Genomic DNA, 11,959 nt, shown 5'->3' on the forward strand with positions numbered 1-11,959 from the left:
GTGCAGTTGCAGCTTGTTCCATGTTTGGACATGGAAATCATGGGATATCACAATATCTCTTATTTAATTAATGCATCTATATACTTGGTAAAGGGTGTAAGGCTCGGCCGTTTGCCTGGTGTTTTGTTCCTCTCTTGACGCCCTAGTTTCCGTCATACCGGTGTTATGTTCCTTGATTTTGCATTCCTAACATGGTCAGGATTTATGAGACCCCCTTGATAGTTTTCTTTGAATAAAACTCTTCCAACAAGGCCCAACATTGGTTTTACCATTTGCCTGATAATAACTAAAACTTGCATATGGACCGGCTAGCACTAGAGGCCTCTTAATTAACAACCCGGGCCAGTGCTCCTCATGAGTGTTGGTCCAAAATGGGCATACTGCGGGGCCACCACGGGGCAACTCGAGGATTGGTTTTACTCGTAGAATGACCTATCCGATCATGGCCTGAGACAAGATACGCGCGGCTCCTATCGGGGTGTCGGCACGTCGAGAGGTCTTACTGGTTTTGTTTTACCATCATCAAAATGTCTTATGAACTGGGATTCCGAGCTTTATCGGGTTGTTCTGGCATGGATGATTTTCCTCTGCGTATCATGAGAGGTTGTGATGGACTAAGTTTGGACACCCCTGCAGGGTTTAATCTTTTCAAGAGGCGTGCCCGTGGTTATGTGGCAGATGGGAAATCCTTTCCATACCCATTAAGCTTTGCTAGTCTTGATACCCATGTTAATGGGATTGATGAGTCCTTGTGGCTCACGGATTACTACAACAATAGGTGCAAGTATAGGTAATGGTTGCTTGGTTGCTTGTTTTGGAGTTATTCTGCTTCTTCTTCTTCAATCAAGGGATAGGTTCCGAGTCAGGAGCCTAGGATTAGCAGGGTGCATGTCGTTCTTCTTTTTTGTTTGATTTCATCCATAGTCGGATCCTGCTCTTCTGTATGATGATTGATATGTATTGATGAACTGTTGTATTCATGTTGTAGCTTGTCGCGAGTGTAAACCTTTATCTTGTATTCTCATATATTTAGTAAATGGTATGTTGTAATGATATCCACCTTGCTATGCGTTCGAAATGCAATTGTGCCCCAATCATGAATTCATCACGTGATTGGGATAGAATCGCATCTTGGGCGCTACACACCATCACCACCACCACCACCAACACCACCATCATCCTCTCGGCCGCCACCATCACCATCACCACCACCACCACAACCCTCTTGGTCTCCACTACCACCACCATTCCGAAGATAGCTTTCCACTTGGATCAAGATCTTCCCACGAGTGAGCTCCTAATACTTTCTTGTGTTCTCATCTATTGTGGTTGTATTCATGAACATGATAGCATGATTTTCGGCTTTCTTGGCATCATGAAATATCTCCTCCTCAAGTGCAAGTCTACACTCCTTCTCTCTCAACTTTCTCTCCTCCAATGTCAACTTGGCCTTCCATTTTCCATCCTCCAAGAACTTGAGCTCATTCCACATTGACATCTTCTCCTCTTTGTGTTCGGCCGCCAACACCTTCTTGGCCTCAATCATGGCAAAAAGTTCTTCTTTGTATGTGCCATTGCACACATTTATCTTCTTTCTTTATTTTGCAATTTTGTTCCCTTTCGGTCTAATATTAGCCTCTTCATCAACCTCTTCATCCTCTTCAATGGATATGCTCAACCTTGATCTTTTGGATTGGTCTCTGAAACTCTTTGGACCCACTTCTTGTTCTTGTAGAGCTCTTTGTAGCAATGATGCGATGCGAAGGGCTTGTGGCCGAACTTGTTGTTCCCATGCTTGAATAGTTCTTGGATGTAGGGGCCATACTCAGCCACTTGCACACCGCTCAGTGGTGCATGATTCACTTGGTTGATGCAACCAGACCATCGGTTGCATTGGTCATGAATGTGCTCTAATAATGCCCATGAGAACCTTGTGTATGGCTTGATTATGCCTCCACGAAGTTGTTGTAGTACTGCGTAATTCTCTCCCAAAACATAGGCTTGGTTTGATCTATTACAATCATTGCATCCATGGAGATGTTCATCCAAGCGTAGTAAATAGCAACATCTTCAGCTTGATTGTAGTTGGCAGTGCATGATGTTGACGACCGCGTGCTTGCTTCGGTCACCACCATGACTTCATCTTCATCGACCATTGTTGGTGTATTAATAATTGGGTCCTTAATACCCTGGACTTATGCACAAGAAGTAGCAGCCTTCCCGACAGTAAGGCTTGTCGAAGGATAACTAAAGCCAAACTCATGATCATATTACATGAAGCAAAGAAGATCTCAGAAGGCAGATATCAGAAATGCTGAAGATACAGCTCAAAGACCTGGAAAGACCCTTGCCAGGGAGAGCCTTCCAAGGATCAAGTCCGGCAGGCTCCGAGCCCGGCAAGAATCCCACTACCTAGCCACCGCTCCACCTCATCGACCAGGTTGTCACTTGTCGATTAGGTGTGGAGGGGGCAGGCAGTTATGTGAGACTTGTGTGGGCACGTGGCAGCTCACCGCAGAAGATACAACTTTAGTGACACCCATCCAAATGATGTGTCAAAGGAATAGAAGGTAGATGTGTGAACGACATAGAAGGAGAGATCAACCTTGCCGGTGATCTGCATCCACAAGACACCTGACGGTGCATTAAATGCATTTGTCCTAACCCGTCAGAGTTAGATATTTGGCACTGTAGCCACTATCTACAGTGTGTTTCTACCATTTTGCCATTGTGGTAACCCCTTGGTCAATAAAAGGAGGGCCATGGCTACCTTAATAAAGGTCGAAACCCTGTTCATTTGCACGCGTAGATGCACCTCCCGAGCACCTTGCCAGACATGCGCTCCTTGTAACTGGATGCATACACATTGAATACACAAAGCAGGAGTAGGATTTCACGCCTCACAGGGGCCCAAACCTAGGTAAACCTCATGTATTTCCTCCTGATTCTGCTCTTTGTGCTTGTCGATCCCTCTAGTTGAACCACAAAGGGATCATCGTGATCCTATAAATGGTTGTACACACGACATCTTTGGCACACCGGGTAGGGGGGTCGCTTGTGCGAACCAGAATTAGAAGTTAGCATGTCAGCTTCATCAACAGCTTCATTACCATGGCACCCAACAGGAAGGGCACCACAACAGTTGGTCCCTCTTCATCTAAGTTGCCAGTGCTTTCGCAGACAGGCGATGACACATGCGGTGACGGGAGTGGCGGAGGCCAAGAACAACCTCTGCGGCATTCTGGCGATCACAGCTAGGCGTGCGGCGTCGTCCGCAACGACAACAACCCACATGCTACCAGGTCCAAGGATAGGGTTGTACCCCCTGCCAGAGGCACGACGAACTCCAGGGACACCATGGCACACTCCAAGAAACCCACACCAGCGCTCACGCCGCAACCATCTCAAGCCTCATGCGGCTAGCAGCACCACGACATCGGTGGCTCCAAGCGTCCCCATGGCAATGGTCATGCGGATCATCCTCAAGATACGCAAGGCCAACATGCATGTCATCATGCTGGCGATAACAGGCCGAGGTCGAAGGTTCGAGACAGGCTACTTCCAGGTCTGTAGGAAGTAAGAACACCTCTCGTTCCGCGCGCCTCTCCATGTCGTCCACACCAGAAGAAGCATTGGTGCGTGCATCGCTACTTCTAGGGTTTCCTCCTGCTGCAGAGAAGATGGGAGAGTGCATAGCTACCATCTAGAGTCTTGTTGGTTTCGCTAATAATGACAAACCGCATAGGGTAGTAACTTCGCAATAGTAGCCCACCTCCCCGGTGTGCGCTGCCGGGCAGAGGACTGGAGGCGGAGCACCCACCATGCAGTCTCCTCCACGACAACAACAACCTCAGCGGCAAGGCCAGCGGGTCAAGGCCCATGATGATGTGTCCATGACATCATCCAACCCCGCAAGCTCACCGCGACCAGCACCAAGTTCTACAAGAACGGTGCAAGGAAGATGCCCGTAGAACCACTAAATGTTGACGGGAAGCACGCGGTCAATCTAATAGGCGTGCAGGGTCCGCTGTTGGTGAGCCTGCGGTGGGGAACAATGGCGGCCTACCTTACGAGGTGGGTTGTCCAGCATTACCTGGAAGCTGCGGCAAGTCCAGTGGCCTAGTTCCCGAAACATCAAGCCAGAGGTGGAAAAGTACGATGGCAAGACACATCAATCAGAGTTTCTAAGCATTTATACCATTGCAGTGCAAACTGCCGGAGCTTGTGACGACAAGGTTTTCGCCAACTGACGGATGCGAGGGTCCCTATCTTTCGATGAGATGGTAACTATCGATTTGGTGGAGCCGACTTTGACGATCCGACAACAAATGTGCAATGACGTTGCGCCTTAGCAATCGCTAAACCAACTCCGAGAGGTTATTGACCACGCCGGAGCTTGATCAACCTGACCACGAAGGTCTATTCCTGCAAGCAATCAAAGAACAAGCAAGAATATGATAAAACAATATGAATATTGCGAATATGGATGAAGTATTGATGATGGTGGGGATCTGAAAGTAGTCTTGGTCTGGTCGTTGGACACAAACAAAGTACACGAAGTTGCAATGGCTAACTTTTCACTAAACAAATCTCAAGCAAAAAGCTACTAGATTGATCTACTTATATAGGGGTAAGGGTTGGCGGCCAAGGAGGTGGTAGGACGTCCCATGGCAGCCTAAAACTAAGCCAAGGTCATACAAGGCTCATGGGTCCAAGTGGAGGTGATGCAACACCTTTGGACTTGTAGTTTGACTTGGATTCTGGTGCAGCGTAAGATTGTTTCGTCAATATCTTAACACTATGGACAAATTTTAAGGTGAATCCAATTGGGTTGGAAAGTGCATGAAGTCTAATTTCCAAGTAAAAAGAATCACCCAATTCGGAGTCCGTATGAATGAGATATTGACATTTTGAATCAAGTATGTATGTGTAGTCCAAATCTGCGTCCAGAACGTGAGAGACTTGGACTCTATCTTCTCTTGTGTTAAAAGCAATGTGAGAGGACTTTTTGAACAACACCTAAACTTCTATTTTCCCTTATCTTCATATGTAAATTGTACAAATGTCCCATACACCTGCAATTAGACATGGCACAAAAGTCCGTGAAGTATTTTTGTCTTGGATAATATTAATAAATTATTTCATAGTTTGCATTAGAAATCACCTCACAAATATGCATGTATGCAATATTTTTGGTCATATCTAAGGTAGTCATGTCCTCATCGTCCTCCCTTCTTGAAAACAATGTTCAGAAAGAAGTCTTCATTTATTGTGAAAGAATCAATATACTTTTAATGTCGAATCGGGATTCACTAAGACAGAAATAAAGCATTGGGTCGAACTCTTCTTTGGTGTTAAGGTGGTAGCTCTGAATAGCCATCGGCTACCTGGAAAAGGTAGAAGAATAGGACCTATTCTGGGCCATACAATGCATTACAGACGTATGATCATTACCCTTCAACCGGGTTATTCTATTCCACTTCTAGATAGAGAAAAAACTAAAGGAGAATACTTAATAATACGGCAAAACATTTATACAAAACACCTATCCCGAGCACACGCAAGGGAACTGTAGACAGGCAAGTGAAATCCAATCCACGAAATAAATTGATCCATGGACAGCACCATTGTGGTAAAGGTCGTAATTCCAGAGGAATCATTACCGCAAGGCATACAGGGGGAGGTCATAAGCGCCTATACCATAAAATAGATTTTCGACGGAATCAAAAAGACATATCTGGTAGAATCGTAACCATAGAATACGACCCTAATCAAAATGCATACATTTGTCTCATACACTATGGGGATGGTGAGAAGAGATATATTTTACATCCCAGAGGGGCTATAATTGGAGATACTATTGTTTCTGGTACAAAAGTTCCTATATCAATGGGAAATGCCCTACCTTGGAGTGCGGTTTGAACTATTGATTTACGTAATTGGAAGTAACCAATTAGGTTTACGACGAAACCTAGAAATCGATCACTGATCCAATTTGACTACCTCTACGGGATAGACCTCAACAGAAAACTATTGAGTAATGGCAGCAAGTGATTGAGTTCAGTAGTTCCTCATAGAAAATTATTGGCTCTAGAGATATGGTAATATGGAGAAGACAAAATTGTTTGAAGCACACACAGAACCGGAAGCGCCCCTTGTTTCAAAGAGAGGGGGACGGGTTATTCACATTTAATTTGATGGTCAGAGGCAAATTGAAAGCTAAGCAGTGGTAATTCAGACCCCCGGGGGAAAATAGGGATGTCTCCTACGTTACCCATAATATGTGGAAGTATCGACGTAATTTCATAGAGTCATTCGATCTGAATGCTACATGAAGAACATAAGCCAGATGACGGAACGCAGAGACCTAGGATGTAGAAGATCATAACATGAGCGATTCGGCAGATTTGGATTCCTTTCCTATATATCCACTCATGTGGTACTTCATCATATGATTCATATAAGATCCATCTGTCTAGAGATCGTCATATACATCTAGAAAGCCGTATGCTTTGGAAGAAGCTTGTACAGTTTGGGAAGGGGTTTTTTGAGAGAAAAGAAGAATCTACTTCAACTGATATGCCCTTAGGCATGGCCATGCATAACATAGAAATCACACGTGGAAGGGGTGGGCAATTAGCTAGAGCAGCAGGTGCTGTAGCGAAACTCATTGCAAAAGAGGGTAAATCGGCCACTTTAAGATTACCATCTGGGGAGGTTCGTTTAGTATCCCAAAACTTCTTAGCAACAGTCGGACAAGTGGGTAATGTTGGGGTGAACCAAAAAAGTTTGGGTAGAGCCGGATCTAAGTGTTGGCTAGGTAAACGCCCCATAGTAAGAGGGGTAGTTATGAACCCTGTGGACCACCCCCATGGGGGCGGTGAAGGGAAAGCTCCCATTGGTAGAAAAAAACCCACAACCCCTTGGGGTTATCCTGCGCTTGGAAGAAGAACTAGGAAAAGGAAAAAAATATAGCGATAGTTTTATTCTTCGTCGCCGTAAGTAAATACGTAACTAGGAATATGGAAAATTGCATTTTTGGAATTTGCAATAATGCGATGGGCGAACGACAGGAATTGAACCCGCGCATGGTGGATTCACAATCCACTTCCTTGATCCACTTGGCTACATCCGCCCCTTATCCATCTAAAGGATTTTTTTTTCTTTTTTCCATTGATCATTATTTTATTTATTCTGACCTCCGTACTTCGATCGAGATATTGGACATAGAATGCCACTCTTTAAAAAGGAAAAAAGGAGTAATCCGCTGTGACACGAAAAAAATGAATCCTTTTGTAGCTCATCATTTATTGGCAAAGATAGAAAAGGTCAATATGAAGGAGGAGAAAGAAACAATAGTAACGTGGTCCCGGGCATCTAGCATTCTACCCACAATGGTTGGCCATACAATCGCGATTCATAATGGAAAGGAACATATACCTATTTACATAACAAATCCTATGGTAGGTCACAAATTGGGGGAATTCGTGCCTACTCGGCATTTCACGAGTTATGAAAATGCAAGAAAGGATACTAAATCTCGTCGTTAACTGAATTCTGAATAGAAAGATTAAGAATAAAAAAAGATTCAAAATAAAGTAAAGGTAGGCGGGGAATAACCTTATTTATGACAAGTTTCAAACTAGTAAAGTATATCCCTAGGATAAAGAAGAAGAAAAGTGGGCTAAGGAAACTCGCAAGGAAAGTTCCAACCGATCGTCTACTTAAGTTCGAGAGAGTTTTCAAAGCACAAAAACTTATCCCTATGTCTGCTTTCAAAGCACAAAGAGTTCTTGACGAGATTCGTTGGCGTTACTACGAGCAAACTGTTATGATAATGAACCTCATGCCCTATCGAGCATCTTATCCCATCTTAAAGTTGGTTTATTCGGCAGCCGCAAATGCTACTCATTATAGGGATTTCGACAAAGCGAATTTATTTATTACTGAAGCCGAAGTCAGTAGGAGTACTATTATGAAGAAATTCAGACCTCAAGCTCGAGGACGTAGTTTCCCCATAAAAAAGCATGTGTCATATAACAATTGTACTAAATATAGTAAAGAAATCTAAATAACCTTTAGATCCATCTAAGATTTCGATTCCCAGTAAAAAAATATAGAATAGAAAAATATTGGACAAAAGATAAATCCACTCGGTTTCAGACTTGGTACAACCCAGAAACACCATTCCTTTTGGTTTGCACAACCAAAAAATTATTCTGAAGGTCTACAGGAAGATAAAAAAATAAGGGATTGTATCAAGAACTATATACAAAAGAATAGGAAAAAGGGATCGAATAGAAAAATAGAATCAGACTCAAGTTCCAAAGTAATTACACATAATAGAAAAATGGACTCAGGTTCAAGTTCCGAAGTAATTACACATATAGAAATCCAAAAAGAAATTGATACAATCCATGTCATAATACATATTGGATTCCCAAATTTATTAAAGAAAAAAAAGGAGCAATCGAAGAATTAGAGAAAGATCTACAAAAGGAAATTAACTCTGTAAACCAGAGATTTAATATTTCTATCGAAAAAGTTAAAGAACCTTATAGACAGCCTAACATTCTTGCAGAATATATAGCTTTCCAATTAAAAAATAGAGTTTCATTCCGAAAGGCAATGAAAAAAGCCATTGAATTAACTAAAAAGAAGATATAAGGGGAGTAAAAGTAAAAATTGCGGGTCGTCTCGGAGGAAAAGAAATTGCACGCGCCGAATCTATTAAAAAGGGTAGACTTCCCCTCCAAACAATTCGTGCTAAAATTGATTATTGCTGCTATCCAATTCGGACTATCTATGGAGTATTTGGTGTAAAAATTTGGATATTCGTAGACGAAGAATAAGTAATCGTGTCTTCAGATTCTGTCCATTGATAGAATAAAAAATGACAAGAGACTTTTTCCTGAAATCCCTGCAAAAGAAGAAATTATACCTCTTTCTATAAGATTTAATGAAAATTGATAAATCATTTAATATAATTGCTATGATTAGCGTGTGACTCATTATTTTTTTCCTTTTTTAAGAAAAAAACTTAGTAATTATAGAAAATTAACTAATAACCAACCTATTGCTTCATATTGTCGAGATCCTAACTAAGAAACAGTCACTATATGAATAAATACCTCTATCATAAATGAGTAGATGTGTCATATAGTTGTAGCAACTGCAATTTTTTCTCTAAAAAAGAAAAGTGATTCTAGGTTGTGAAGCAAAACTAAAGGGATGTGGATAAAGGGAGGGATGATAGAAAGAAGGAAGAGGAAATAAATAAGATATAGGATTCCACTATGTATGGTCTATGAATTACATCATAAAAGACAATGTGATAATGCATCAATATAATAAAAATAATAGAGAATTAAAAATTGTAACTTGAAACAAGAACTACAAATTTAAAGAAATAATAAAGAGCCGCTCGGGTTAATAAAACTGAGAAAATTAACTCAGAAAGAAATTTTTTGGAAGCTCCGTTGCGGGATTCAGACCTAACCATTCAAGGAGAAGCAGTGGGAACGACAGAACCTATGATTCCATAGGATTTTATTGAAAAGAATCCTAACACTTCATTGGGTGGGATGGCGGAACAAACCAAAAAAATTGTCTTATTTGGTAAGTTTATAAATTAACAAATAAGACAGGAAAGAGTAAATATTTGCCCGCGAAATTCTTATTGAAATAGAATACTTTACCGCGATTCAATAAGAGTAAAAATAAGGATTTTTTTAGGAAGGATTACATTATCTATAAATATAGAATTTAGATAAATATACACACACATCTGGATATATTCTAGATCTTCTTTTTTGACTATATATTATATTTTTCTATTTTAACAAATTCAATATAAAAAACTAAACTTTTTCTATTATCTATTAATGTGTATCTATCTGAACCGTAATATTTTGGAATATTATGAATTAGAGAAATTTACATGATTTCTCATTCCATTCGCGAGGAGCTGGATGAGAAGAAACTCTCATGTCCAGTTTTGCAGTACAGATGGAACTAAGAAAGAGAACCATCACCTATAACCCCAAAAGAACCAGATTTTGCAAACAACATAGAGGAAGAATGAAAGGAAAATCCTGCCGAGGCAATCATATTTATTTTGGTAGATATGCTCTTCAAGCACTTGAACCCGCTTGGATCACAGCGAGACAGATCGAAGCAGGACGAAGAGCAATAACACGATATGCACGTCGTGGTGGAAAAATATGGGTACGTATATTTCCCCACAAACCGGTTACACTAAGACCCACGGAAACACGTATGGGCTCGGGAAAGGGGTCCCCCGAATGTTGGGTATCTATTGTTAAACCTGGTCGTATACTTTATGAAATGGGGGAAGTATCTGAAACTGTACCTAGAGCAGCTATCTCCATAGCTGCTAGTAAAATGTCCATACGAAGTAAATTTATTTGATTAGAGATATAGAACCCTAAAAGGGGTATGGAAGATAAAAAAATGTCCGGTTTTTCTTTCCGGAAAGACAATATTTCTTTCATCCTTTTGCATTGACATAACAAATTGAAATCAAAATAATATGATTCAACCTTAGACCCTTTTAAATGTAGCAGATAGTAGTGGAGCTCGAAAATTGATTTGTATTCGAGTCATAGGAGCTGCTGGTAATCAGCGATATGCTCGTATTGCTGATGTTATTGTTGCTGTAATCAAAGACAAATTGGCCAAATTCCTCTAAAAAGATCCGAAGTAATTCGAGCTGTAATTGTACATACATGTAAAGAGTTCAAATGCGAAGACGGTATAATAATCCGCTATGATGACAATGCTGCGGTTGTAATTGATCAAAAAGGCAATCCAAAAGGAACTCGAGTTTTTGGCGCGACTGCCAAGGAATTGAGAGAATTGAATTTTACCAAAATAGTTTCATTAGCTCCTGAAGTATTATAAATACTAGTAGGCGAAATTGAGACCAAAGAATTAATTTAGTAGATTGTGTTTTACGTATATGTTTTAAAATCCAAAATGAAAAAAAAGAAAACATGTTGATTATAGAAAAATTAGGAGGAACCTAGAATTAGAGTCTTATGGGCAAGGTGTAACACCCCGGATGTAACTTTCCCAATTTGTACTCCAACTCTTGCCGTTTCCGGCGTTAAGTTAATTTATATTCTCGGGTTCGGATCTTTGTCTCTGTGTGTTGTTATCGTTGTCATGCATCTCATATCATTTCATCATGTGCATTGCATTTGCATACGTGTTCATCTCATGCATTTGAGCATTTTCCTCGTTGTCCGTTTTGCATTCCGGCGCTTCGTTCTCCTCCGGTGGTCTTTTCTAGCTTTCTTTCGTGTGTGGGGATTAAACATTTCCGGATTGGACCGAGACTTGCCAAACAGCCTTGGTTTACTACCGGTAGACCGCCTGTCAAGTTTCGTATCATTTGGACTTCGTTTGATACTCCAACGGTTAACCAAGTGACCGAAAATGCCTCGCGTGTGTTGCAGCCCAACACCCCTCCAATTTGGCCCAAAACCCACCTAAGCCTTCTCCATCATCTAGAGCATTCGATCACGATCACGTGGCCGAAAACCGCACCTCATTTGGACTCTCCTAGCTCCCTCTATGTCTATAAATAGGTCCTCTTCGAAAATCTCGGATCCCCCTCCCCGAAACCCTAAAAATCCACCTCGCGCCGCCGTCGGACACGTCTGTCCCGGGCGGACGGAATCGCGCCGCCGCGCCCAGCCAATGCAGGCCGCCACGTGGCCTCCCCGCGCCGCCTCCCACCGCCGGCCCGCGAGGCCCGGGGCCGGCCCGCTCCTCCTCCCGACCGGACCGCGCCGGGGTGCCCCGCCGTGCCGCCTCTTCCTTAGCTCCGGCCGCTCGCCGCCGCCTCCACGCCGCTCGCCGCCGCCGCACCGCTCCGCCGCCTCCACGCCGCTCCGCCGCCACTGCGCAGCTCCGCCGCCTCCACGCCGCTGCC

General features: G+C 42.4%; 1 long non-coding RNA gene across 1 annotated transcript in view; it reads left to right on the forward strand.

Moving 5' to 3' along the window:
* Positions 1 to 10,848: 10,848 nt before the first annotated feature.
* LOC119316759 overlaps positions 10,849 to 11,959 on the forward strand; it is a 5,075-nt gene continuing 3,964 nt past the window's right edge. Inside the window, exon 1 of the long non-coding RNA XR_005153279.1 lies at positions 10,849 to 11,069. This is a non-coding gene — a long non-coding RNA (uncharacterized LOC119316759). The remainder of the gene's footprint in view (positions 11,070 to 11,959) is intronic.

The sequence above is a fragment of the Triticum dicoccoides genome, chromosome 6A, assembly GCF_002162155.2.
Source record: "Triticum dicoccoides isolate Atlit2015 ecotype Zavitan chromosome 6A, WEW_v2.0, whole genome shotgun sequence".
Classification (NCBI taxonomy): domain Eukaryota; kingdom Viridiplantae; phylum Streptophyta; class Magnoliopsida; order Poales; family Poaceae; genus Triticum; species Triticum dicoccoides.